The sequence below is a fragment of the Staurois parvus genome, unplaced genomic scaffold (assembly GCF_062004578.1).
Source record: "Staurois parvus isolate SC_StPar_1 unplaced genomic scaffold, SC_StPar_1.0 ptg001155l, whole genome shotgun sequence".
NCBI classification, from domain to species: domain Eukaryota; kingdom Metazoa; phylum Chordata; class Amphibia; order Anura; family Ranidae; genus Staurois; species Staurois parvus.
In genome coordinates, this window is record NW_028318951.1 from 88,859 (window position 1) to 113,766 (window position 24,908).

The following is a 24,908-nucleotide window of genomic DNA, read 5'->3' on the forward strand; positions in this document are numbered from 1 at the left end:
CTGGGATTGGCATGGAGAATGCTCCCAGAGGCGAGGGGAAGGAGACCTGTAGAGCTAGGATTGGTATTGCAAATGCGCATTTGCTGATCTCCCCTACCTAGTAAGAACCTACAAGGGAACTTCATTAACTCGCGGGTTCAGCTGCCACTTTCCATAGCTGCTGTGGCCGGGGAAGAGGCTAATGGAACTCTGCGCCCCATGAGCTTCAATATAGGGAAAGTAAGACATCAGGGGTCTTTAAAGAGAACCTGTGTCCAGAAGCAATCGCTGCAGGTAATGGATGGCTGGGCAGACAACCCACAGATAGATAAATCTGTACAACTGCTGAATCAATTTAGTTGCACCCCCAGTAGTGAGCTCTACATGTCTCTTACCCCCTGCCATGTTTCCCGGGGTCCACTGTTGGACTTTGGACCAGCATAGCGAGTGCTGCCAAGGACAGGGGAGGGAGACTGTGGACCCGGGATCCGCATGGCAAGTCTCTCCAAGGAGAATGGAGGAGGGCTTACGGTCCCGCGATCAGCATGACTAAAAAGGGGAGAAGTGAGCCTTCGGACTCGGGATTAGTGTGGTGAGGCCCTCCAAGGAGTGGGGAGGAAGACCTGCGGACCTGGAATCGGCATGTCAAGTGCCACCAAGCATAGGCGAGGGAGACCAGCAAACGCCCATTCACTGATCTCCCCTACGTAATAAGAATCTGGAAGGGGCCTGCATCACTTCCACTTTTGGCTGTTACTTTCCCTGGCTGCTGTGGCCGGGGAAGAAGCTAATGGAGCCTGATTTGCACCCCATTCGCTTCAATAGAGGACAAGACATCAGGGGTTTAACCCCCCATATCGTTAAAGAGAACCTGTGTCCAGTAGCAGTACCACTGCAGGTAATCTCAGGCTGGGTGGACAGCCATGGATAGCTGTGGCCACCACCGATCTGTCATTGACGTGTACAGGGCTCAGTGGCTGCAGCTTGCTGCTCAAAAGTGGCAAGACCAGCTGTAGATATCAGCAGATTCCTACAGCTGGTATTTGCACTGTCGCTAGTTGCCTGTGTAAATGTCACCTTATTCTCCAGACTTTAGGAAAAGGTAAATCTACAGGCCTAACTTCCTTAAACTGAACCTCTCCAAAACCGAGTTTCTTGTCTCCCCCCCCCCCCCCCCCAGCCCGAACACCACCCCCATTGACTTCTCCATCATGTCCAACAACGCCACCATCAAACCCGCCCCGCAGGCCAGAGTACTTGGTGTCATTCTAGACTCCAACCTATCCTTCCAGCCCCAAGTCCAATCTTTAACAAACTCGTGCAGACTCCACCTCCGCAACATCGCCAAAATCCGCACGTTCCTAACCCCAGAAACCACTAAACAGCTCATCCACTCCCTCATCATATCACGACTCGACTACTGCAACTCCCTCCTCACTGGCCTGCCTTGCCGCTGGCTATCCCCGCTTCAGTCCATCCTGAATACGGCTGCCAGACTCATTCACCTTTCCAACCCCTCCATTTCCGCCACCCCCCTCTGCCAATCCCTCCACTGGCTTCCGATTGCCCAATGGATCAAATTCAAAATCCTAACACTGACGTACAAAGCCGTCCACCATACTGCCCCGAACTACATCACTGACCTAATATCCAAGTACCACCCAGCAGGCACACTCCGCTCCTCACAAGACCTCCTTCTCTGTAGTTCCCTGGTCTCCTCCTCCCATGCCCGCCTCCAGGACTTCTCCAGGGTGTCACCCATCCTCTGGAACTCCTTGCCCCAACCCATCAGATTATCACCTACTCTCCTCTCCTTTAGGCGCACCCTGAAAACCCATCTCTTCAGGGAAGCCTACCCCACCCCCTGCTAACTTGCCGACTTCCTCCACTCTTCCTACCACTCCATCCCCCACAGCTATCTCCTCCTGTACCACCATCCCCTCCCTCCTAGATTGTAAGCTCGAAAGAGCAGGGCCCTCAATCCCCTCATGTTTTGCATTGTATTGGTATTGTTCTGTCACATGTTCTGTCCCCCTTTGTAATGTACAGCGCTGAGCGAACTATCGGCGCTTTATAAATACTGTATAATAATAATAATAATTTTGTTAAAAAATGTGTTTAAAAAAACAAACAAACTGCAAAAATGGCTCTAGCAGCGAAAGGGTTAAAGCAGAAATTGAATATGCCTTTGTTATCTCTTCCCTGACATTCCCCCCCATCCCCAAATCAAAATGATAATGACGTTTTCTATAAAACCTTCCATTTTTATTTATCTGCCCTATGAATGGCCGGAGTAAATCCTGGTTTGGTTCTGTTTTCTGACAAGTTCTATCACAAAGACTGATTGCATTAGGAACTTGCAACAGTCAACCCCCCCATCTTGGCAATGTGCTCCTATCTCTGTTTTGTACTAAACAGAGAAGAGATAAGGTCTGAAATCTGTGGTTTCCTGTTTCTAAACATTGCACATCTTATTTCAGAAAACAGGATCTCAACTCCAGCCTGTGCTGTATACATATATACATTATATTGCCAAAAGTATTGGGCCGTCTGCCTTTCCATGAACATGGACTTTAATGGCCCCCCAGTCTTAGTCCGTAGGGTTCAATATTGAGTTGGCCCCGCCCTTTGCAGCTATAACAGCTTCAACTCTTCTGGGAAGGCTGTCCACAAGGTTTAGGAGGGTGTCTATGGGAAGGTTTCACCATTCTTTCAGAAGCACATTTGTCGGACGAGAAGGCCTGGCTCGCAGTCTCCGCTCTAATTCAGCCCAAAGGTGTTATATTGGGTTGAGGCCAGTCAAGTTCCTACACCCCAAACTCCATGTCTTTATGGACCAGTCATGTTGGAACAGGAAGGGGCCATTCTCAAACTCTTCCCACAAAGTTGGGAGCATGAAATTGTCCAAAATGTCTTGGTATGCTGATGCCTTAAGAGTTCCCTTCACTGGAATTAGGGGGCCAAGCCCAACCGCTGAAAAACAACCCCACATCATAATCTCCCCCTCCACCAAACTTTAGACGTGGCACAATGCAGTCAGGCAAGTACCGTTCTCCCTGTATCTGCCAAACCCAGACACGTCCATCAGATTGCCAGACAGAGAACAGTGATTGGTCACTCCAGAGAACACGTCTCCACTGCTCTAGAGTCCAGTGTCGGCGTGCTTTACACCACGGCATCCAACGCTTTGCATTGCGCTTGGTGATGTAAGGCTTGGATGCAGCTGCTCGGCCATGGAAACCCATTCCATGAAGCTCTCTACACACTGTTGTTGTGCTAATCTGAAGGCCACACCAAGTTTGGAGATCTTTAGCTATTGACTCTGCAGACAGTTGGTGACTTCTGCGCACTGTGCGCTTCAGCATGCGCTGACCCTGCTTTGTCATTTTACGTGGCCTACCACTTGGTGGCTGAGTTGCTGTTGTTCCCAGTTGTTTCTACTTTGTTATAATCCCACTAACAGTTGAGCGTGGAATATTTAGTAGCCAGGAAATTTCATGGATGAACTTCTGGCGCAGGTGGCAACCTAAAAATGTGTAGTGCAGCGCTACAAAACATTAAAAACATATAGATGCAAAATGCCTGAGGCTAAAGTGCATATAAATACAAGGGTCAAAATGTCAAATAACCAATACCACATAGAATAGAATGCCAAAATGGTGACAAATGGTGTCCGTATCCAATATGACATAATTCCCAACCAACATACACTATATCTATAATATGCGACACTATTAAATGTCCAATAAGTGATGAAGGTGGTAAAAACACAGGAAAATGATAAGTTGAAACGGGTGACTCCTCTAATCCCAGTGACACATGTGATCCGGTGTCGTGCAGGAATAATGGATAAATTGCACACTCACCAGAGGCGCAATATAATTGTGCATTTATATCAAATGTACCTGAGGTCCCCTCTGTCCTGGAAAGGATGTAGCCTGGAATGGATACCTCTTCAATGGATAATGATGGTGGTAAGGCAGTTCTAGAGGTCCCCTTTAAAGGCTTGGCTACGGTCGGGGTCTGCTTTAATACAGCTCTCCTCTGGACCAGGGGCAGACTGAAAACTCATGGGGCCCCCGGGCAATAGGAGATCATGGGGCCCCTGTATCCTCACCCACATTTAAACTACACCCAAAAAAAGCCTATGAAAAGTACCAGGGGCATCTCATGGGGCCCCCTACTGACCCCGGGCCCTTGGGCAGTGCCCAAGTTCCCAAATGGTCAGTCTGCCCCTGCTCTGGACCCTGGGATGGTCACCTGGGGGTCCTGGGGGATTAAATGCTCGATGCGGAGCAAATTAGAGGGATTAGAGGAGTCACCTGTTTCAATTTATAATTTTCCATCATTATCCATTGAAGAGGTATCCTTTCCAGGACAGAGGGGACCTCTGGTACATTTGATATAAGTGCGCATTCATATTGCGCCTCTGGTGAGTGTGCAATTTATCCGTTATTCCTGCACGACACCGGATCACATGTGTCACTGGGATTAGAGGAGTCACCCGTTTCAATTTATCATTTTCCTGTGTTTTAACCACCTTCATCACTTATTGGACATTTAATAGTGTCGCATATTATAGATCTAGTGTATGTTGTTTTTTACAGGTGACAACCTATCATGGTGCCACACTTGAATCCACTGAGCTCCTGAGAGCGACCCATTCTTTCACCAATGTTTGTAGAAGCCGTCTGCATGCCTAGGTGATGATTTCATACACCTGTGGCCATGGAGGTGATTGGAACACCTGAATCACATGATTTGGAGTGCTTTTCAGTACGTATTTTCTGTTTTACATTCTGAGCTTGTACTGTAGTCCTGAAGAAGCATTTTTAGATCCCTGAAACGTGTTTGCATATTTTACAAACTTTTGAGTAAATAAAAGGGTCATCATTTTGTAGCATCCTGTCTCCAGATTTTCTACATTTGGCATTGATGCATCTCGGCACACAACAGTAAAGCAGACCTGTCTTTAGTTTTCACATGAATTTTTAAGGATCAATTCCTATATCAGATTGTTACAGTAATGGAGGTCCCTACAAGTAGAAAACTGCTGTTAGGCTGTTGGCCTAGGCAACCAAGATCACATGATTTCTGGCAAGTATTCATTAGAGATGGCAGAATCTACAGTTTTTTTCAATCAGACGGACTGGGGTTAATTCCCTCAAATTGGAGAGTACAAAATGTGGTGCAGCTATGCATAAACACGAATCAGCTTCCAGGTTTTAATGCCAAAGTTTAATTGAACAAGTTAAAGTTAGAAGCTGATTGGCTGCCATGCACAGCTGCACCAGATCCTGAGTGCTCCAGTTTACGTAAATCTCCCCAACTGTGTCTGTTGCAGGCTTGTAGGTTATCATCAGTGCAGCGTATGGAAACCACGGCTTCTATGGCGTAAGGCTTGGGGACCTATCGTGCTACGTGTTCCATGACCAGGTTATGGTAAGGTGGGTCATATTGAGTTTGGAAAAAATGGCTCTATATTTTCAGTCTGTAGTATGGGTGCTTTAAACCAGAGGTTGGAGATGCGCAGTTGCCTCAGGGGCAGAAAGCAATGATGTGGCCCTTCTCACTATTCTGGGCTCATCAAGAGTCCCATATTTTGTACAGCAGCATGTGTTTCTGTTGAGCAGAAGGGCTGGACAAGGACTGTGATGTGAAAGTAGGACTGAAGACTCTGCTGTGAAAGTGGAGGGAGCTGAGGACTCCTATGTGAAAGGAGGAGGACTGTGGACTCTGTGATTATGGGGGGGCTGAGAACTCTGATATGAAAATAGAAGGGTCTGAAGAAAGGAGGGGGTATCTCTGATGTGAAAGGAGGGAGACTGAGGATTCTGATATGAAGGTGGGAGGGAGGACTTGGGACTCTGAGATAATTTTTCTCTGATATGCGGGGTAAGGAGGCTGAGGACTCTGATGTGAAAGGAGGGGGACAAAGGACTCTGATGTGAAAGGAGGGTGACTGAGGTCTCTGATGTGAAAAGAGGGGGACTGAGGTCTCTGATGTGAAAGGAGGGGGACTGAGGTCTCTGATGTGTAGGGAGGGGGACTGAGGTCTCTGATGTGTAGGGAGGGGGACTGAGGATTCGGATGTGAAAGGAGGGGGACTGAGGACTCTGATGTGAAAGGAGGGGGACTGAGGACTCTGATGTGAAAGGAGGGGAGCTGAGTATTCTGATGTGAAAGGAGGGGAGCTGAGGACTCTGACATGAAAGGGCGGGAGCTGAGGACTCTGATGTGAAAGGTGGCACTTCTGATGTGACAGAGGGACCCCATTTTAGACTGGGGTGCCTTGAAATTTTGAATACTTTTAAAGGGTGCCATTGCTACAAAAATAAAGTTGCAAACGCCTATCCTATACAAGGAATACACACTTTTTTTATTTTGTGATAGACATGGGCCACACGGGTACTCTCTGTTTTAGGACGTCTCCACTGTGCATTGCATTGTTTTAATTGGGGGCGTTGATTTCTTTTGGCCCATCCAATCAAGGTCTGGTTATACTTTCCTAAATACAAAATAATTTCTACAGCATGATATAAAGGAATTTTACCCTTTAGTTCCATCAATGACTTGTCTGTGATATAGAAGCATACAACGTATTCGTTCCGCATCGGTGCAGCAACAAGGCAGCTGAGCTGTGGTAAGGTGTTAAGCTGAGCCCCAGTGCGCTGTCTGTTTAGGAATGCCTGCTGTGCGCACAGACCAGCTGTCAGTGCTGTGTAAGCACTCTGGAGCCCATCAGTGGTAAATATGCCTGAATCGGAGAATAAGCAGAGAAGGGGTGCTGGATATGAAGCAGCTGCCTGGCCCCCATAGATCTGAACATGACAGCTGGATATGTCCTGGGAATTCTGGAAATGCAGTTCCTCCTGGGAAAAATCTCCCTTTGTGTCTTCTGCTCTCTGGAAGTTCACTTTTCAAAGTTATACATTTCTGAACTTTGCATTAGGCACAGTAGGGCCGTCATAAAAGAAAGTCACAAATTCTAAAAATTAGGACCATGGGCAGAGCCACGCAAATAATTTATCTCCGGGCCAGCTGTGCCTCCATAGTGCATATACAGCCTGATGGTATAGAGCCCACTCCAGGTTCCTGTGTGACTCACACTGATGAAGCCCCATGGGTGCGGTGAAACGCGTTGGGGTGTGGGTGAGGGCGTGGTCTGGACAGAGGCGGGCTGAGACTGCATTTATTCTAGTGACCGTCAGGTTTTGATGGCGTACTGCACCCGGGGCTTTTCCTTCTCTTCACACTGATATTAGAGGGGCTCTTTTCCCCACAAAACATACAATAGCCATTCTCAATCCTAGTACTGTAGAACCATAGATTTCCTCTAGAGGTTAATATTATTATTATTATACAGTATTTATATAGCGCCAAAGGGTATGCTCAGCGCTGTACAGTAGCAAGGGGGACAAAACATGAGACAAGACAGTAACAATACACTAGACGAGGGGTTCGAGGGCCCTGCTCTTTCGAGCTTACATTCTAGGAGGGAGGGGAAGGTGGCACAGGAGGAGATGGCTGTGGGGGATGGAGTGGTGGGTGGAGTGGAGGAGGTTAGTTGTTAGGTGAGGTCGGGTGTTAGGTGAGGTTGGGGTAGGTTTCCCTGAAGAGGAGGGTTTTCAGGGTGCGCCTGAAGGTGAGGAGGGTAGGTGACAGTCTGATGGATTGGGGTAGGGAGTTCCAGAGGATGTGGGAAGTCCTGGAGAAGTCCTGCAATCGGGCGTGGGAGGAGGAGACCAGGGAGCTAGAGAGCAGGAGGTCCTGTGAGGAGCAGAGGGCACGGGTAGGGTGGTATCTGGGTATCAGTTCAGTTATGTAGTTCGGGGCGGCATTGTGAATGGCCTTGTAGGTCAGAGTTAGCAGCTTGAGCTTGATGCGTTGGGCAATCGGGAGCCAATGAAGGGATTGGCAGATGTGGAGCGCTTGGTGAGGTGGATGAGTCTGGCTGTTAATAGGTTAATAGGAGTTCCTTGAGCTTTGGCTGATCGACCTCCCATTTGATGGTGCCTGCATAGTTCCAGGGTCAACGCCATTTGGCAGAGCCAACTGCATGAACCAATGAATATTTTAGGCAGTTGGTAAGAGTTGCATGCTGACCACCACTATTGGAGTTGCATTCTTTCAAGTGGCCACCAACGTAAGAAGCATTTTAGTCACTGACCCCAATAAATTGACTTTTGCCTGAGACCTTAAAATAATTTCAAGGGTTCCTCTCAGGTAAATAGGCTGACGAAGGCTGGTGTACACTATCCTAAAATGTTGGGTAGCCCCTTATAGGATTTATGATGGAAGTTGGAGATGTAGATGCCTTCCGTTTCATGAAGACTCTACTGTTCTCTGTATTAGTTAATAGACATGTGCACGCCTGAAATTTTGGTTTCATTTCAGATGCATTCGTCCATTAAAGAATTTTGTTTCATCATATTCATTATATTGAACCAATTCATTTTTAGAATGTGTTTCACATCTTCGTCATTCATTTTCAAATGAAACAAATGCATTTGTTATTTTGGTATAACTTCTTTCGGATTCATTGAGTCTTTACTATGTCCATTCGAAAATCTGGATGCATCTGAATTTCCGAAAATTAAATTTTCATCCAAGAAACAAAACAAAACGCACACGTCTGCTAATTGATTTGAAGGGCTTTTTGGTTCCTTTAAGTCCACATCACCATAACCCGTCTGGTTATGCTTTCTCGAATATCCTAAAGCCCATTCTGTAGAGGTCATTGCTTTGACATATTGCCTTGATGATGGCCAAGTCACTTCTCAACCTAGTAGCTAAAATCAAGTGTTGTATCTGTTCTTAGTTGTATCTACAGGAGGATACTGGCTAGAAAGTAATCCATCTAATATGATCGGGGTTCCACCAAGGAATCTTACTCCAAGAAGGTGGAAAGGTTGCTGCCTCTTGGATACGGCTGGATCCTGAGGGACCCAGTGCCTCCTGGTAATTCAGATCTGTCTGGTGTAATCAGGAGTTTGGAAGGAAGAGAGCCCATGGTATTTGTGCCCATTGAATGTGGTGATCCATGCATTTTGGAGATTCAGAATGGGTTGGAACCCCATTGCAGGTCACTGGCACCCTAGATTTACTTCTGCAATTGCTTCCTAGGGTGGGCCTTTTGACCAGCTTGAAATACCATTATCTGTCACCTCGGACTATTGCTTCGGGTTTCCAGCTCAGGCTGTTGTTGGTGTCCTGTAGGATGGATGCGGCTGAAAAAGTAGTAAGGGTGCAGGCTGGGGATAGTTTCGTCCAGAGCATACAGGCAAAGAGAGGAGGTTTCCTGGCTGCCACACACCTCACCCGGCCGGCCGTGTAGTAGACATGTAAAAGCAGTCTCACCTCAGTCCATCAATGCCACAGTCCAGCGCATTTCGCCCTGCCCCTTTACTTACTCATGCCTCGGGGGCAGGGCAAAACGTGTTGGAAGCGTGGCCTTGATGGACTGAGCTGAAGCTGCTTTTATCTGACTACTACACAGCCAGAAGAGGTTATGCAGCAGCCTAGAATCCTCCTCAACTTTATATCTGGTTCCCTGTCCTTCCAGGTACTTGTACGTAGCAGTTGTTTTTTGGCACAAGCATTTTTACTCTACAGACAGGGTGCAGGATTTTCATGCCTGTTATAAAATGGGGACAAGCATCTGAGTCCTTCAGGTTTCTTTCTCCGCTACCCTGAAGGTCTCTATGTAGGGGAGATCACCAAGCACTTGGTGGATCTGCTACCACAGCTGACCAACATTTAAGGTCCACCTGGCTTCAGTTAGGTGGATCAGAGTATCTTGCCCATATCGGGAGCCTTATTTTCTGTGGGGGGGGTTCAGGGATTTTGGCAGCACAGTGGCTAAATGGTTAGCACTTCCGCCTGGCAGTACTAGGGTCATTGGTTCAAATGCCAACCACGGCACCACCTGCCTGTAGTTTGCATGTTCTCCCTGTACTTGTGTGGGTTTCCTCCAGGTGCTCCGGTTTCCTCTAACATTCCAAAGACATGCTGGTAGGTTAATTGGCTCCTGTCTAAATTGTCCCTAGTATGTGTATGTATGAATGTGAGTTAGGGACCTTAGATTGTACGCCCCTTGAGGGTCAGGGACTGATGTGAATGTACAATAATATATGTAAAGCGCTGCGTAAACTGACAGCACTGTAGAAGTACCTGTAATAAACAAATAAATAAATTTGGCCTCTTCCTTTTTGGAGAAGAACCAAAGCACCCTTGAATTGAGGTGTTTACAGCATGAAAAAAGAGCCTGAAATAAACAGTGTTACCATCATAGTATAGTGCAGCGCTTAAAATTAGAATCAAACATGCAGCAAAAGACAGCAAAAAGCAGCAAATAAAAGGCAATTAAGTATCCACGGTGCTCTCTAGAATGGTGAAAATATCCAGAGCTTTTCTGCCTCAAATGATAGAAGTCTCAGTTGGGCTTTCCGGGAATAGCTTGTACTAGGTGGACTGGGGCTGGCCGGGACTACAACTCCCATGAACACTGCGTGTTGGATTATTTCAGCCAATCACAGCGCTCACCGTTTCCTTGGCCGCATGAAGGTTTCCTGCTGTGTCCCAGATCTGTGCAGGAAGAATCCTCACAACAGTTGTCTACTGCAAAACAAGACATACTTGAAAAGAGAAGGTGCCTGTACCATCTAGAGGAGGGATCATCACCACCATAGAGGATTACCTGGCTGACCTTAAGGGGATCTCTGGACCTGAATTGGAGCTCTGGATGACCCACCATGAGAAGGATGCCTACCACCTGGTCTTTGACGGATCTAACATCTAGGGTGATTATTCCTACATGCGCATAATCCATGCGTTTCTGGTGAGTGCGCACTTCTATCATTTGAGGCAGAAAAGCTCTGGATATTTTCACCATTCTAGAGAGCACCGTGGATACTTAATTGACTTTTATTTGCTGCTTTTTGCTGTCTTTTGCTGCATTTTTTATTCTAATTTTAAGCGCTGCACTATACTATTTACTTTTATACTTTGCATTTAAAGGCATTGTGGTTGCCTTAGGTGTTCTAGCTGCTATACTCATACAAGAGCGCTCACTACAATTTGTCTTTGAACTAGTGTTACCGTCATGCCTGTGTTAACTGCCATTTTACAAGCAAGCAGGAGTCAGGGCATTGGCATACTCAGCAGATCTTCAGACTATGACGCATGTGCACACCTGACCTGTTGCTTTTTGGCACCTCGTGACTCAACTAAGTAATTTATGAACATAAAAAAGTGGAGATGGCATGGAGCTTGTGGTGCTCATTTTGGAGTAATGAGTTAAAAATGGAGTACGCATTTAAGATCCAACAGTAGAACGCTCCAGCTATCCTCCCTATGTGCGAGGGAACAGACTCTTTGGCTTGGGACGTTTAGTTTCCTGGCAACTTACTCGTTATGTTTGACTCAGAATCATCAGCGGTGAGCCAGGAGGCCTTTCCTCAAAAGGCCGAACTCTCTGAGTGCAGAAGAGGAGGGTGTGGGAAGAGTCGTGCAAAGCCTGCTGGAATCCAGTTCACCGGCTTTATCTTAAGTTCAACGCGTTCACTTAGAAATGGTGATGGCTCTTGCATTTTCTGACTAAAAAAATCATTTTAGATCTGAAGATTATGTAAAAACCCCAAAACATGATGTACTTTGTGACGCAGACACCCTAGAAACCCCAAAACATGACACAGGAAACAGGCACCCTAGAGAATAAAATAGTGGTAGTTCCAGTCTTTTGTATTACACAATATTATTGCAAAGGTCCAAAATTTATGTAAACATACACTAAAGTTAATTTTAGGGCACACAACTCGACTACAAATTAGGCATTTTTTCGGTAAAATATATAATATGAGGTTGCACCAAGTAAAAAGGTACCAGTTGGAGGAGACTTACTAAAACTGGTGCACCCAGAATCTGGTGGTGCTGTACATAGTAACCAATCAGCTTCTAACTTCAGTTTGTTCAGTTAAGCTTTGACAATAAAAGCTGGAAGCTGATTGGTTACTATGCAGAGGTGCACCAGTTTTAGTAAAACTTCCCCCTTTATGTCAAACCTTAAAATTGTGTGTGCCTGTGAAAGGTGGCAAATGTAAGTACCCTACATTTTCCCTAAACAATGCTTTAAAAGGGGTCTGGTATGGATTGAAGGGGGGGATAGATATTTGGAACTTTAGTGCTGTTACATCACCACTCTTGTGGTTCATCATTTCTACTTTCTCCGGATCCAAAACCAAAGGTTTATACCTTCATGCAGACCTGGGGCTAGTGGAAGAGTCCGCAGAAGTCTGTGCATTGTACTTGTGATGCATTGCTAGCCGTCACAATGCTCTGCAGGCTCCAATGGAAACCATAAATGCCATTTTTTTTTTGTATTATGGGTGCATTTATTTGGTGGAATATGCCTCATAATTGACCTCCTCAATGTTCACTATCCAATCACAAGTTGGGGCAGGCCTTGACCAAAATGTATTGTTTTACCTGTAGCAGCAAAAGTGAGGCCAGGGATGTCTGGCTTGGAAAAGTGGCTTAACAGAATTACATTTTGGCAAGTATGACTATCTGATTGTAATACAGCTGGTTGCCTTTTGGATAAAATAAAGAGTAGAATTTCCTAATGTAATTGGAGGGGGCTGGGGAGAAATCCATTCCTCCTGGTTTGAGTCTGGTCTGGTTTACCTGGCTTGTCCCTGGTTGTAGGCAGGAGTCTTCCTAAGTGATAATGCTTTCTGGTAGGAATGGGGTTACATTTGTCTGTCTAGCCAGAAGCTGGGAGGTGCAAGGGGCTCCTGGAGATGTGCCCCTGGTGGTGGCATCCCAGAGGCACTGGAAAAACATTTTGCATGTGGAACCTCATTGAATGTTTATTGACACTAGGTCATGTCACTTACTGCTTTACTTGGGCAGGCCTTTTGACATGCTCAGAGCCACTTGTTATACTGGCTGGAAGGCCAACCTTGGCATTTTTTTTTTTTATTGGCACAAGAACTTGAATGGTATGTGTGGTTTTTATTATTTTACTCCAGGAGATGCAGGTTTATTTTGGCCTGCCCTGATGTCAGGGGTGATCTGTGGCCTTTGTGTCTTTTTCCTCTCCTCAGTCAGGACCTCAGTTCAGGAGAACCTTCACCGAATGCTTGATTGACCAGCTTCAGTGAAGGATCTGTGGCCTTCATGTCTTTTTCCTTTCCTTGGTGAGGACCTCTCTTCAGCAGAGCCCTCATCAAGCACGTGATGGGCTAGCTTCAGGGGAGGATCTGTGGCTTTCATGTCATTTTCCTCTTTCCAGTTGGAACCTCTCTTCAGGAGAGCCCTCACCGAGCACTTGATGGACCAACTTCAGGGGAGGATCTGTGGCCTTTGTGTCTTTTTCCTCTCCTCGGTAAAGGACCTCTCTTCAGGAGAGTCCTCATCAAGCACTTGATAGACCAGCTTCAGGGAAGGATTTGTGGCTTTCATGTCATTTTCCTCTTCTCATTTGGGACCTCTCTTCAGGAGAGCCCTCACTGAGCACTTGATGGACCAGCTTTAGGGGAGGATCTGTGGCCTTCATGTATTTTTCCTCTTCTCAGTAAGGATCTTTCTTCAAGAGAGCAGTCACCGAGGACTTGATGGACCAGTTTCAGGGGAGGACCTGTGGCCTTTATGTCTTCTTCCTCTCCTCAATAAGGACCTCTCTTAAGGAAAGCCCACACTGAGGACTTGATTGACCAGCTTTGGCTGGTCTCTAAGGTGTGGAGTCTGACTGGTTTCAGCCAGGTGAACTAGAGTACCTCGACCCTGGGGGTTTCAGGGATTGAGTTAGGGGTTGGACAGTGCACCCTAATGCACTTTTTTGTTTGCGGTCATTTCACTGTTCACTTTTTTGTCCACAGGGGTATCGACTAGCAACGCACCACGGCCCTCCAGAGAATTAAGACTAAGTTTAGACTAGCTTCAAAAGCAGGCATTTCATGAGCGTTGTGAAGCTCCCCAAACGCCCGTCAAAGTTGTGTTGTGTCATGTCAGAATTGACCCAACATGTGTCATGTGCCAGGCTTTGCCGCTTCCCAAACGCTTCCATTGCTGCTGAAGTAAACGCACTGCAAATGAGATTACAAAAATTAAGGGTAGATTTAGTTGTGCGTCTAAATCTTCGTTCACTGTGAAGCCTGAACCGTGTTCCGATGGCGCCAGGGGTGTATTTAGGGTGTGTGCTGCCCTAGGCAACGCAAAAATCAGAGCCCCCCCCCACTGGGAGAGCCTGACATTGACCAACAACACCCCTGCCTCCCACCCGAGAGAGCCTTCCACTACCACTGCTCCCCATATACCATCCACCATGGCGACAGAGAAAGACACCTTCACATCTCCGGACACCCCCGGGATGGAGAGTCGGACTGTGCATACAATGTCATGAAACCCGCAGCCTCTCTCCGAACCTACCAGGTCCCCATTCCGGGAGTGTCCCTTCTTCCGGCCCTTCTTCTGAGGGGAAGTGCTGCCCCCCCCCCTGAAAAATGCCGCCCTAGGCAAATGCCTTGTTTGCCTTGTGGTAAATACACCCCTGGATGGCGCTACTGACAGGTGGCAAGGAATCGATGTGACGCTTCCTTACTGCCCGTTTTTGCAGACAAATGTGCCTCAACTGCAGTTGTTGAGCATTTGCTACGCTTCTTTATTGACTAAAATGTGTAGCGTTCAGTGGGCTTGACACCCGTTGATCACTACATGTCGGGCAAGCAGATGCATCCGCAGCATGTAAATACCCCCTTCTGCTGTCTATTGCAACTTAAGGGGACGGTTTGTGAGTGGCAAAAGCGCAGTTCAACCTCACATTTTTGCAGCCCCCAACTACACGTCTAGATTGTAAGCTCCGAGGATCAGGGCCCTCCTTTCCCTCTTGTATTGAACTGTATTGTTGCTGTATTGTCTCCCTTTATATTGTAAAGCGCTGAGCAAACTGTTGGCGCCATATAAATCCTGTATAATAATAATATATAAATCCTGTATAATAATAATATACCTGTATAATAATAATAATATATAAATCCTGTATAATAATAATAATCTCCTAGATTGTAAACTCGAAAGAGCAGGGCCCTCAATCCCCCCATGTTTTGCTTTGTATTGGTATTGTTCTGTCACATGTTCTGTCTCCCTTTGTAATGTACAGCGCTGAGCGAACTATTGGCGCTTTATAAATACTGTATAATAAAAATAATATATAAATCCTGTATAATAATAATATATAAATCCTGTATAATAATAATAATATATAAATCCTGTATAATAATAATAATAATATATAAATCCTGTATAATAATAATAATAATAATATATAAATCCTGTATAATAATAATATATAAATCCTGTATAATAATAATAATAATAATATATAAATCCTGTATAATAATAATATAAATCCTGTATAATAATAATAATATATAAATCCTGTATAATAATAATATAAATCCTGTATAATATATAAATCCTGTATAATAATAATATATAAATCCTGTATAATAATAATCTAAATCCTGTATAATATATAAATCCTGTATAATAGTAATAATAATAATATATAAATCCTGTATAATAATATATAAATCCTGTATAATAATAATAAAAATATAAATCCTGTATAATAATAATAATAATAATATAAATCCTGTATAATAATAATAATAATAATATAAATCCTGTATAATAATAATATAAATCCTGTATAATAATAATAATAATATAATATATAAATCCTGTACAATAATAATAATATATAAATCCTGTATAATAATAATTGAAGCCTAAAAATCCGACACACAATGGGCGCCTGGCAAGCGGTTTTTAACGTGACGCAAACACATCGAATACTCAAAATGCTCAGGTAACGCATTAGGTGAGTTAATGGGCCCTCAAATTTCTTTGTCTAAATGAGCCCTAAAAAAAAAAAAACAGTTCCTCTTCCTTCCACTTTATTATTTAGCAGAAATCTTTTTTTAGGCAATGTGTCAAAAAGTTGTCGCGGTTCCCGTTCCCGTCATTTGCCTATCTACTGAATCTTCTCTCCACTTTGTGTCGGGTCATTTCCCTGCACTCCTGTTACTGTAAAGGTTTTGCATATCTCTACAAATAGGGACAGCGACCAAAAAAACATTCTAAGGTCTGACTATCCGAGCGGAAACTGAGGCCCAGTGGCAGTTTATGACTCCGTGTGGTCAGCAGCTGCCCACATGTCCACCTCGCCACGATCATCTTTGGACCTCCAGGAAGGGAGCGCCAGATCCCAGATGCCGGCCATGTGGGTTCAATGGAAGCCGGGAATTCACGTCAGCCTGGACGCAATATGTATCGTGAAGACGCAGGAGCTGCAGGCTTGGCTGGTACTAGGGGGTACCAAGCACAGACAGCCCCGTCATCCCCATTATTCTTCCCCCCTTCAGGCTCTGTGCGTCATCACAGGCTACCCAGGCTAGGACAAGCTGCAACAGGTATAGGCAGAAATGTAAAGTGTAGGCTGTGTTCTACAGAACCCTTTCATCTCCAGTGCTGTGTCACCCGTACTCTGAATCATTTTCCACCTAAGTATTTACCCTGACATTTAAATTGCTTGTTTTTGCCTTTTCTGGTTCAACATGCTATAGTAAAGTTTCGTTTTTTTATTATATAACTTATTTGAAACCCAGTGATGTCATCACTGGGTCTCTGTGCTTCTCTACGCAATGCAGGCAGATAGCGGCTGATGGGAGGGGCTAGCAGGGTGCTGTACATAGCTTCCTGAAATCCTCTCAAGCCCTCAGTCCTGATCCAAGCAGTGGGCTGGCTCTTGGGAGGAGTTAAGCAAATATCAAAACGCCTGGTTGGGTTCCTGTTAGGTTCACACCTAAGCAGGGGTGGACTGACAACTCATAGGGCCCCCCGGGCAATAGGGGATCATGGGGCCCCTGTGTCCATTCCCACACTCAAGGCACACAAAAGCCTATAAAAGGTACCAGGGGCATTTAATGGGGCCCCCTACTGACCCTGGGCCCTCGGGCAGTGCCCGAGTGTTCGAATGGTCAGTCCGCCCCTGTTTTCTGCAGCGATTTGCACAAACGCAGTACAGTCCATTCAACATGATTTCGTATGGGACAGGTTCACGTCTGTGCGTTGTTTGGAAAGGGTCAGGGACTTTTTTGAAAGCAAAAAGTTGCGTTTTTGTTTCTATAGACTTGAATGGAAACGCTGCAGAAAAGCATGTAGTGCGTTTTTTGCTGCATTTTTTATGCGTTTTTGCCACGTTTATGATGCGTTTTGCATTTTTAATCTGCCTAGCAACAAGAAAAAAAAAAAGGCAAAACGTGGCAAAAAAGAAATGCCGAAACGGCTCAAACGCAACCTGCGTAAGTGTGAACCTAGGCTAAGACTAGGGTCACATATCTGTGGGTGGTGCCGCTGCGGATCCGCACGAAAATCTGTGCAGCCGCACCACCCGCACAGAGAAATGCGGGCCTGCGGGCGGGTGACATTAGTTCTAATGGCACGCCGCCCGCACTGGGAAACACAACCGTACTTTGAACCAAGGTTCCCATGCAGACTGCGTTTTCAGAAGAAGTGCAGGGACTTCTTCCCTGTGTGTCACAGGGCACAGGAGTCCATTCAAATGATGGGCTCTCGTGTCCACGCAAAGTGCAGCCGCATATATGTGAACTGGGGCTAAAGTGTGTGTTTTCTATCCAGGCTGTAACTGCATGCAGACCACATGTGATGCCGAGCCTCCATAACTGAAAGAACAGAAATCCAATGAATGAAAGGGGCGGGGGAGGGAAAAACTGGGGCGTAAAGTGCTGGAATGACGCTGGGTGTCCTCCAACCAACTCGGTTAAATCTGCAGCTTCTGATGTACATTGTGAGAAGCTCACAGTGTGCAGTGAATTCATAGTAAGTCATTTCAGTCCAGGAGATGAAAATTATTCTGGTACAGGATTTATATAGCGCCAATAGTTTGCGCAGCGCTTTACAAAATGTAGACATTACAGCTACAATACAATTTGGTACAAGAGGAAACAGAGGGCCCCGCTCCTTAGAGCTTACAATCAAGAAAAATCTTTTTTTTTTTAAATGCTGAATTGAATAAAAACTTGAATGTGAACAAAACTAATGCAGTTTACCAGTCCTTAGATGTGGCATTTGCATTAGTTTTCTTTTTTTTTTCTTTTCTCCTTTTTTATATAGTGATCCTGCCAGTAACACACTTCTGATCGAGGGTGACAACGCACACACTGTACTGTATTTATGAAGCAGCGTTGTCACCCTAGCACAGAAAGTGTGGTAAAGCTACAGGACACCTCCCACTTCTCATCTTATTGTAGAACCACAGAGATAGCTGGGAACAATGTTAACTGATAGGAGTGCGGCACAGAATGTTGTCAGGTGATGCAAAAAAAGGGGGGCAGTTCATTGTTGGGGTTTACCTCTTTCACCCCATTAGTTTGGCCTAATGTAACCCCCCATTCATTGTCCTTGGCCATGCCCTAGGACTCCTACGGGGCCATCCCCTTTCGTCTTTGGCCTGGGGACACAGCCTTGAATTAGTTGTTCCAACCTGACTCACTGTGTAAATATGATAACGTGCAGAGACAGCCTGCAGCAATCATTTAAAACAGAAACATCTGCTACAGCCAGAGAAAAAAACAAAAAACTAAAAACAGATTTTCTTGCAGCTATCACTTTCCATGGAGAGATCCCCCCCTGCAGTACTTCTTTTCCACCACAAGATGCCCTCCGTCTGACCAGTATAACTCAACTGATCCCAGACAAGCCCCCGACCGCCTATCCCGGACAAGCCCCCGACCGCCTATCCCGGACAAGCCCCCGGCCGCCTATCCCGGACAAGCCCCCGACCGCCTATCCCGCACAAGCCCCCGACCGCCTATCCCGCACAAGCCCCCGACCGCCTATCCCGCACAAGCCCCCGACCGCCTATCCCGCACAAGCCCCCAACCGCCTATCCCGGACAAGCCCCCGGCCGCCTATCCCGGACAAGCCCCCGGCCGCCTATCCCGGACAAGCCCCCGGCCGCCTATCCCGGACAAGCCCCCGGCCGCCTATCCCGGACAAGCCCCCGACCGCCTATCCCGCACAAGCCCCCGACCGCCTATCCCGCACAAGCCCCCGACCGCCTATCCCGGACAAGCCCCCGACCGCCTATCCCGCACAAGCCCCCGACCGCCTATCCCGCACAAGCCCCCGACCGCCTATCCCGGACAAGCCCCCGACCGCCTATCCCGGACAAGCCCCCGACCGCCTATCCCGCACAAGCCCCCGACCGCCTATCCCGCACAAGCCCCCGACCGCCTATCCCGCACAAGCCCCCGACCGCCTATCCCGGACAAGCCCCCAACCGCCTATCCCGGACAAGCCCCCGACCGCCTATCCCGCACAAGCCCCCGACCGCCTATCCCGCACAAGCCCCCGGCCGCCTATCCCGCACAAGCCCCCGACCGCCTATCCCGGACAAGCCCCCGACCGCCTATCCCGGACAAGCCCCCAACCGCCGACTGGACAGTGAAAGGAGAAGTAGCACAGCGATGAACTCATCTCTCTGTCACTTTGCTCTCTCCTCCTATTCGCACGCTTCTTCGATGGCTTACGTTTAGAGAATGCATTTACCGGTTTATTAATTTGCGGCTTTTATATTTGGTTGAAGTTCATATTCAGCTAGACACTCATTGGTTCATATAGGAGACGTCGTCTGGCACATCGCTGTCTGTTATTGAGCAAGCCCCTTGTTTATTTCACGACATGTTTCACAACTTGGAGCAGATCCATCATATTTCCTGTGTGATAGTCTGCATGGAGTTCTATAACATATAAAACAAAGGCATTAAATCTGACCTCCAGCGCCCCCTTCAGTCTTGCACAGTTGTACAGGCTCCTCTCCTGTACTGAAATTGCACACTGTGAGCTTTGCATAGTGTGCGTTAGAAGCTGACGCATGTTGGATAGAGCGCCGCCTCCTTTCTTGGCTGGAAGACGCCCAGCAACATCTAGCACTTTTCTCCTCAGCTTTACCGTCGCTGCCCCGCCCCTTTCATTCATTTAGATTTCATTTCTTTAATCATGAAAACTCGGCATCACATGTGAGTGTTATCTAGGATGGTCTACATGCAAATACAAATACAGCCTAGGAACGCCCACTTCTCCACACTAGCGCCCGCCCATCAAGGCATTTTGATATTTGCATAACTCCTCCCAAGAGCCGTCCCACTGTTTGTATCTGGGATGAGGACTGTTGAGAAGAGTGCTGAGGCAGGGTGCTGTGATGTTTTCAGGAAGCTATGTCCCCTCCCACCAGCTACAGTGGGAGGAAGTTAGGGCCCACCTCATTTCCTGGCTGTAGGACATCCAGAATCATCTAGCCCTTTCTACCTCAGCCTGACTGTCCCTGGCCCACCCCTTTCATTCTTTGGATTTCATTTTTTTAATCATGAGGACTCGGCATCACATGTGGGTGTTACCTAGGATGGTATACATGCAAATACAGCCTAGGAACGCCCACTTCTCCAGACTAGCGCCCGCCCATCAAGGCATTTTGATATTTGCATAACTCCTCCCAAGAGCCGGCCCACTGTTTGTATCTGGGCTGAGGACTCTTGAGAAGAGTGCTGAGGCAGGGTGCTGTGATGTTTTCAGGAAGCTATGGCCCCTCCTACCAGCTATGATGGGAGGAATTTAGGGCCCACCTTATTTCCTGGCTGTAGGACATCCAGAATCATCTAGCTCTTTCCACCTAAGCCTGACTGTCCCTGGCCCACCCCTTTCATTCATTGGATTTCAGATCACATGTGGGAAGTCTTCATGCAAATGCAGCCTGACTAGGAATGACCACTTCTCCAGATTTGACATCAAGGCATTTTTACATAACTCTTCCCAATAGCCAGCCGACAGCTTGCATCAGGACCTGGGACTCTGAGTAGTACTGAGGCAGGGTGCTGTGATGTTTTCAGGACTCTTTGTACAGCACCTGCTGGCCCCTCCCCCTAGCCATGATCTGCCTGCATTGTATAGAGAAGCACAGAGACCCAGTGATATCAGTAGGTCTAAAATAAAGTATGTAACTCACAACCTCATCTATCATGGTCTCTGGATCTGCTGACAGGCAGTATTCACATCTGTTATATTGTTTCTCCTCAGCGCAGTGTGCAGTGCCCTAGTTTGGTGACATGTCTGCTTTAAGTTACATTTTGCTGACTTCAGAGTTCCCCTCCCCCCCTTTGCTCCTCTGCATTCTGGGCTTGCAGGACAGGTTGGTCTGGTCCGTGCCCATGAACTATACAGTGATTTCCTCTAACAGATGATGGTCTGTGTGACATGTGTTGACAGCAGAAGAAAGGGTAAGAAAGATGGATACTGTTGAGTTTGACTTGTGGATCAAACGGCTGGTTGAACAAGGTGGAGTACAAGGCAGTGACGATGAAGACATCTAGTATCGGTTTACTATAGTGGAGGCATTTAAAGTGAAAACTGTCAGATTGGAAAAAGGATGGCAGTGTAGTAAAGCTGACTTAACCAATGCCCAATTATCTGGCATATTCATGCTGTAATCGCTGAGTAATCAGCAGTGGAAACAAGCGGTTTTAGCACCTTCTGAACCCCAGACAGATATAAATGACAGACATGAATGCAGCCCTGTAATCATTACTACCTCATTATATGTATTTTATTAGTGTAAACAGTGTAAGTGTCTACAGGTGACCTGGTATCAGCCTCTTGCAGTCCCTGTACAGCTGGGCTGGAGTGTGAGAGGAAGAAGCAACACAAGAAGCCGATCCGTTCATGTGCTGACAAGCAGCATGGTGATAGGAGGAGAGGAGCAGAGGGAAAGATGAGCCTATCGCTGTGCTACTTCTCCATTCATTGTCCAGTCACAGGCTGAGGGCAGGTCATGGATGACGTGGGCTCAGAGAAAGTGGGTTGAATGATTTTGGACATCAGACTATTGGCAGAAAAAAAGTACTGCAGGGGAAATCCCTGAATTAAAGGTGAATATTGCAGCAGAAGATGTTGGTTTTTTTTTTAATTTTATCTTTTCTTGGGCAATTCGCGTTTTTTGGCTGGAGTTCTACTTAAATCCCATATTCAGGATACCCCCTCTCTACAGTCCTTTACGCTGGATATACAATATATAATCTTTTCCATTATATCAGCACTGCTGTCCGCATTATTACAAATACGTTACAGGTGCAGTGGTGATGCCCCTCGGGGGTGGGTCCATGACACCCTGCACTCCCATGGTTTCCTAAGTTAGAAGGCTGAAGCCATCTAGTGGCAGAAAGGAATTACTGCAGGGGACAATGCCAAAATGGAGGTGAGTATTGCAGCCAGAGTTCTTGTTTTGTTATTTAGACTGCTGGAGAAGCACTAAAAAAAAAAGGCTGAAATTGGACAGTACAATATCCTGTAGATTAGGGGTCTCCGATTTTTCTAGACAAAGGGCCAGTTTACTGTTCTTCATACTTTAGGGGGGGCCGGACTGTGGGCATTGGGAGTAGAAAATGTCCCAATATCAATGGATAAAAACAATACCCCATCTTTAGTGTCAGTGGGAGGAATTGTGTCCCATCAGTGGTGTCATTGAGCCCAATTGTAGGTGTCATTGGGCCTCATTGTCGGTGTCAGAGGGAGAAATTGGGCCCCATCATTGGCGTCATTGGGAAGAAATCTGCCCCATCAGTGTGTCAGTGAGGGGGGGGGGGTATGCCCCATCATTGGTGTCAGTAGGCCACACTGTTGGTGTCATTGGAAGAAATTATGCCCCATCATTGGCGTCATTGGGAGGAATAGTGTCCCATCATTGGCTGCATTTGTGGAGGGGGGATTATGCCCCATCATTGGTGTCAGTGGGCCCCATTGTTATTGTTGTCATTGGGGGAAATTGTGCCCCATTGTTGGTGTTATTGGGAGGAAATGTACCCCATCATTGTTTCAGTGGGGGGGGGGGGGGGTATGCCCCATCATTGGTGTCAGTAGGCCACATTGTTGGTGTCATTGGAAGAAAATATGCCCCATCATTGGCGTCCTTGGGAATAATAGTGTCTCATCGTTGGCGTCAGTGGGCCCCATTGTTGTCATTGGGAGGAATTGTGTCCCATTGTTGGTGTCATTGGGAGGAATTGTGACCCATTGTTGTCATATGCAGGAATTTTGCCCCATCATTGGTGTCAGTGGGGGGGAAGTATGCCCCATTATTGGTGTCAGTAGGCCCTATTGTTGGTGTCATTGGGAGAAATTATGCCCCATCGTTGGCATCAATGGAAGGAATATTCCCCTATTGTTGGTGTCATATGGAAGAATAGTGCCCCATCATAGATGTCAGTGGGAAGGAATTATGCCCCATCATTGGTGTCATTGGGCCCCATCGTTGGTGTCATGGGCAGGAATTGTGCCACATCATTGGTGTCAGTGGAGGGAATTTATGCCCCATTGTTGGTATCAATGGATGAAATAGTGCCCCAAAGGCCTGATAAAAGCAAACAAAGTCCACAGTTTGGAGACCACTGCCTTAGTTCTACCAACAATTGCATAGTACTATAGGACTGGCCTGATTGGATAAAAATGAATTGATTCTTTATGTCAGCCCTTGTATTATGTAACTGTTGAGTCATCTAAATGGAAATCTTGTTTTAGAAGATTATACAATCAGATTGTAAGGTGTATGGTCAGCTATAGATTCGGCATGGTCCCAAAGATTAAAATAATGGCAAAAAGGGCAAATGCTGAATCCCAACTCTGGAGCTGCTCATCCAATAGGACGAGGTTACTGTTGTGTTACACTATTTGATTTATTATTATTTCTCTGTGACCATCACTTGTTTATTATTGCTCTGTGTCTTTAACCTCTTGCCGTCCGCCTGTTGTTTATAAACGGCAGGGCGGTGGCAGTCCAGGGGCGGGTTGCCGTTCTTAAACGGCACCCGCATTTTCTAGCTGTGCGCGCTCCCTGGGAGCGCGCACCATCGCGATGCGGTGCCCGCTGTGTCCTCCGGACACAGTGAAACACCGATCGTCGGATGGGACCTCTGTACGAGGTCCCGATCATGTGATCACTGATTGGCGAATCAGTGATCACATGCAAAGTAGTAAGCAAGATGTCACTTGTGACATCATTGCTTACTACGTGTGAAATCTGTGAATGATCACAGAGGTCACATGGTACAAGGCTATTCACAACAGCCTTGTACCATGTGACAAGCTGTGACCAATCACAGCTCACTCAGTATTTCTCAATGACTGCAAGAATGCAGACAGAGAGAAAGAGAAATGATTGCTTTTACATCCTATATGGGTGTAAAAGCAATCAGTGTAAAAAAAAAAAAATCTTCATCACCCCCCACAAGTAGTACAGTGTCACCATGGTGACACTGTACTGCTAGGGTGACAGTATGTAAAAAAAATAAATAAATAAAAAATAATATAAAAAAAATAAAATAAAAATGTAAAAAAAAATGTTTAAAAACTGTATTTTTTGGCTATAAACTAATTTGGATTTTTTTTTTTACTAAAAAAATAACGGAATAAATTTTGGCCAACATTTATGATGAAATATTATTTATTTGCAAAATTTTATTTAAAAAAACACTTTTTTTCAAAATATTTAGACTTTTTCATTTACATTATAAAAAAAATAAAAATCCCAGCGGTGAATAAATACTACCAAAATAAAGCTTTATCTGTCTCAAAAAAATGGTAAAAAATTCATATGGGTACAGTATTGCATGACCGCGCAATTGTCATTCAAAGTGTGATAGCGCTGAAAGCTGAAAATTGCCCTGGACAGGAAGGGGGTAAAAGTGTCCGGACAGGAAGTGGTTAAGCTGTCTCCTTCTGTCTAAGCTGAGCTCTTTCTCTCACCGGACTTGTGTATACTCCTCCCCCCTGCCTCTCTCTGTAATCATTCCACTGTA

At 46.1% G+C, this 24,908-nt stretch overlaps 1 protein-coding gene across 1 annotated transcript in view; it reads left to right on the forward strand.

Annotated features, from left to right (window-relative positions):
* CD82 (CD82 molecule) overlaps positions 1 to 24,908 on the forward strand; it is a 130,911-nt gene that overhangs the window by 76,565 nt on the left and 29,438 nt on the right. The window lies entirely within an intron of this gene.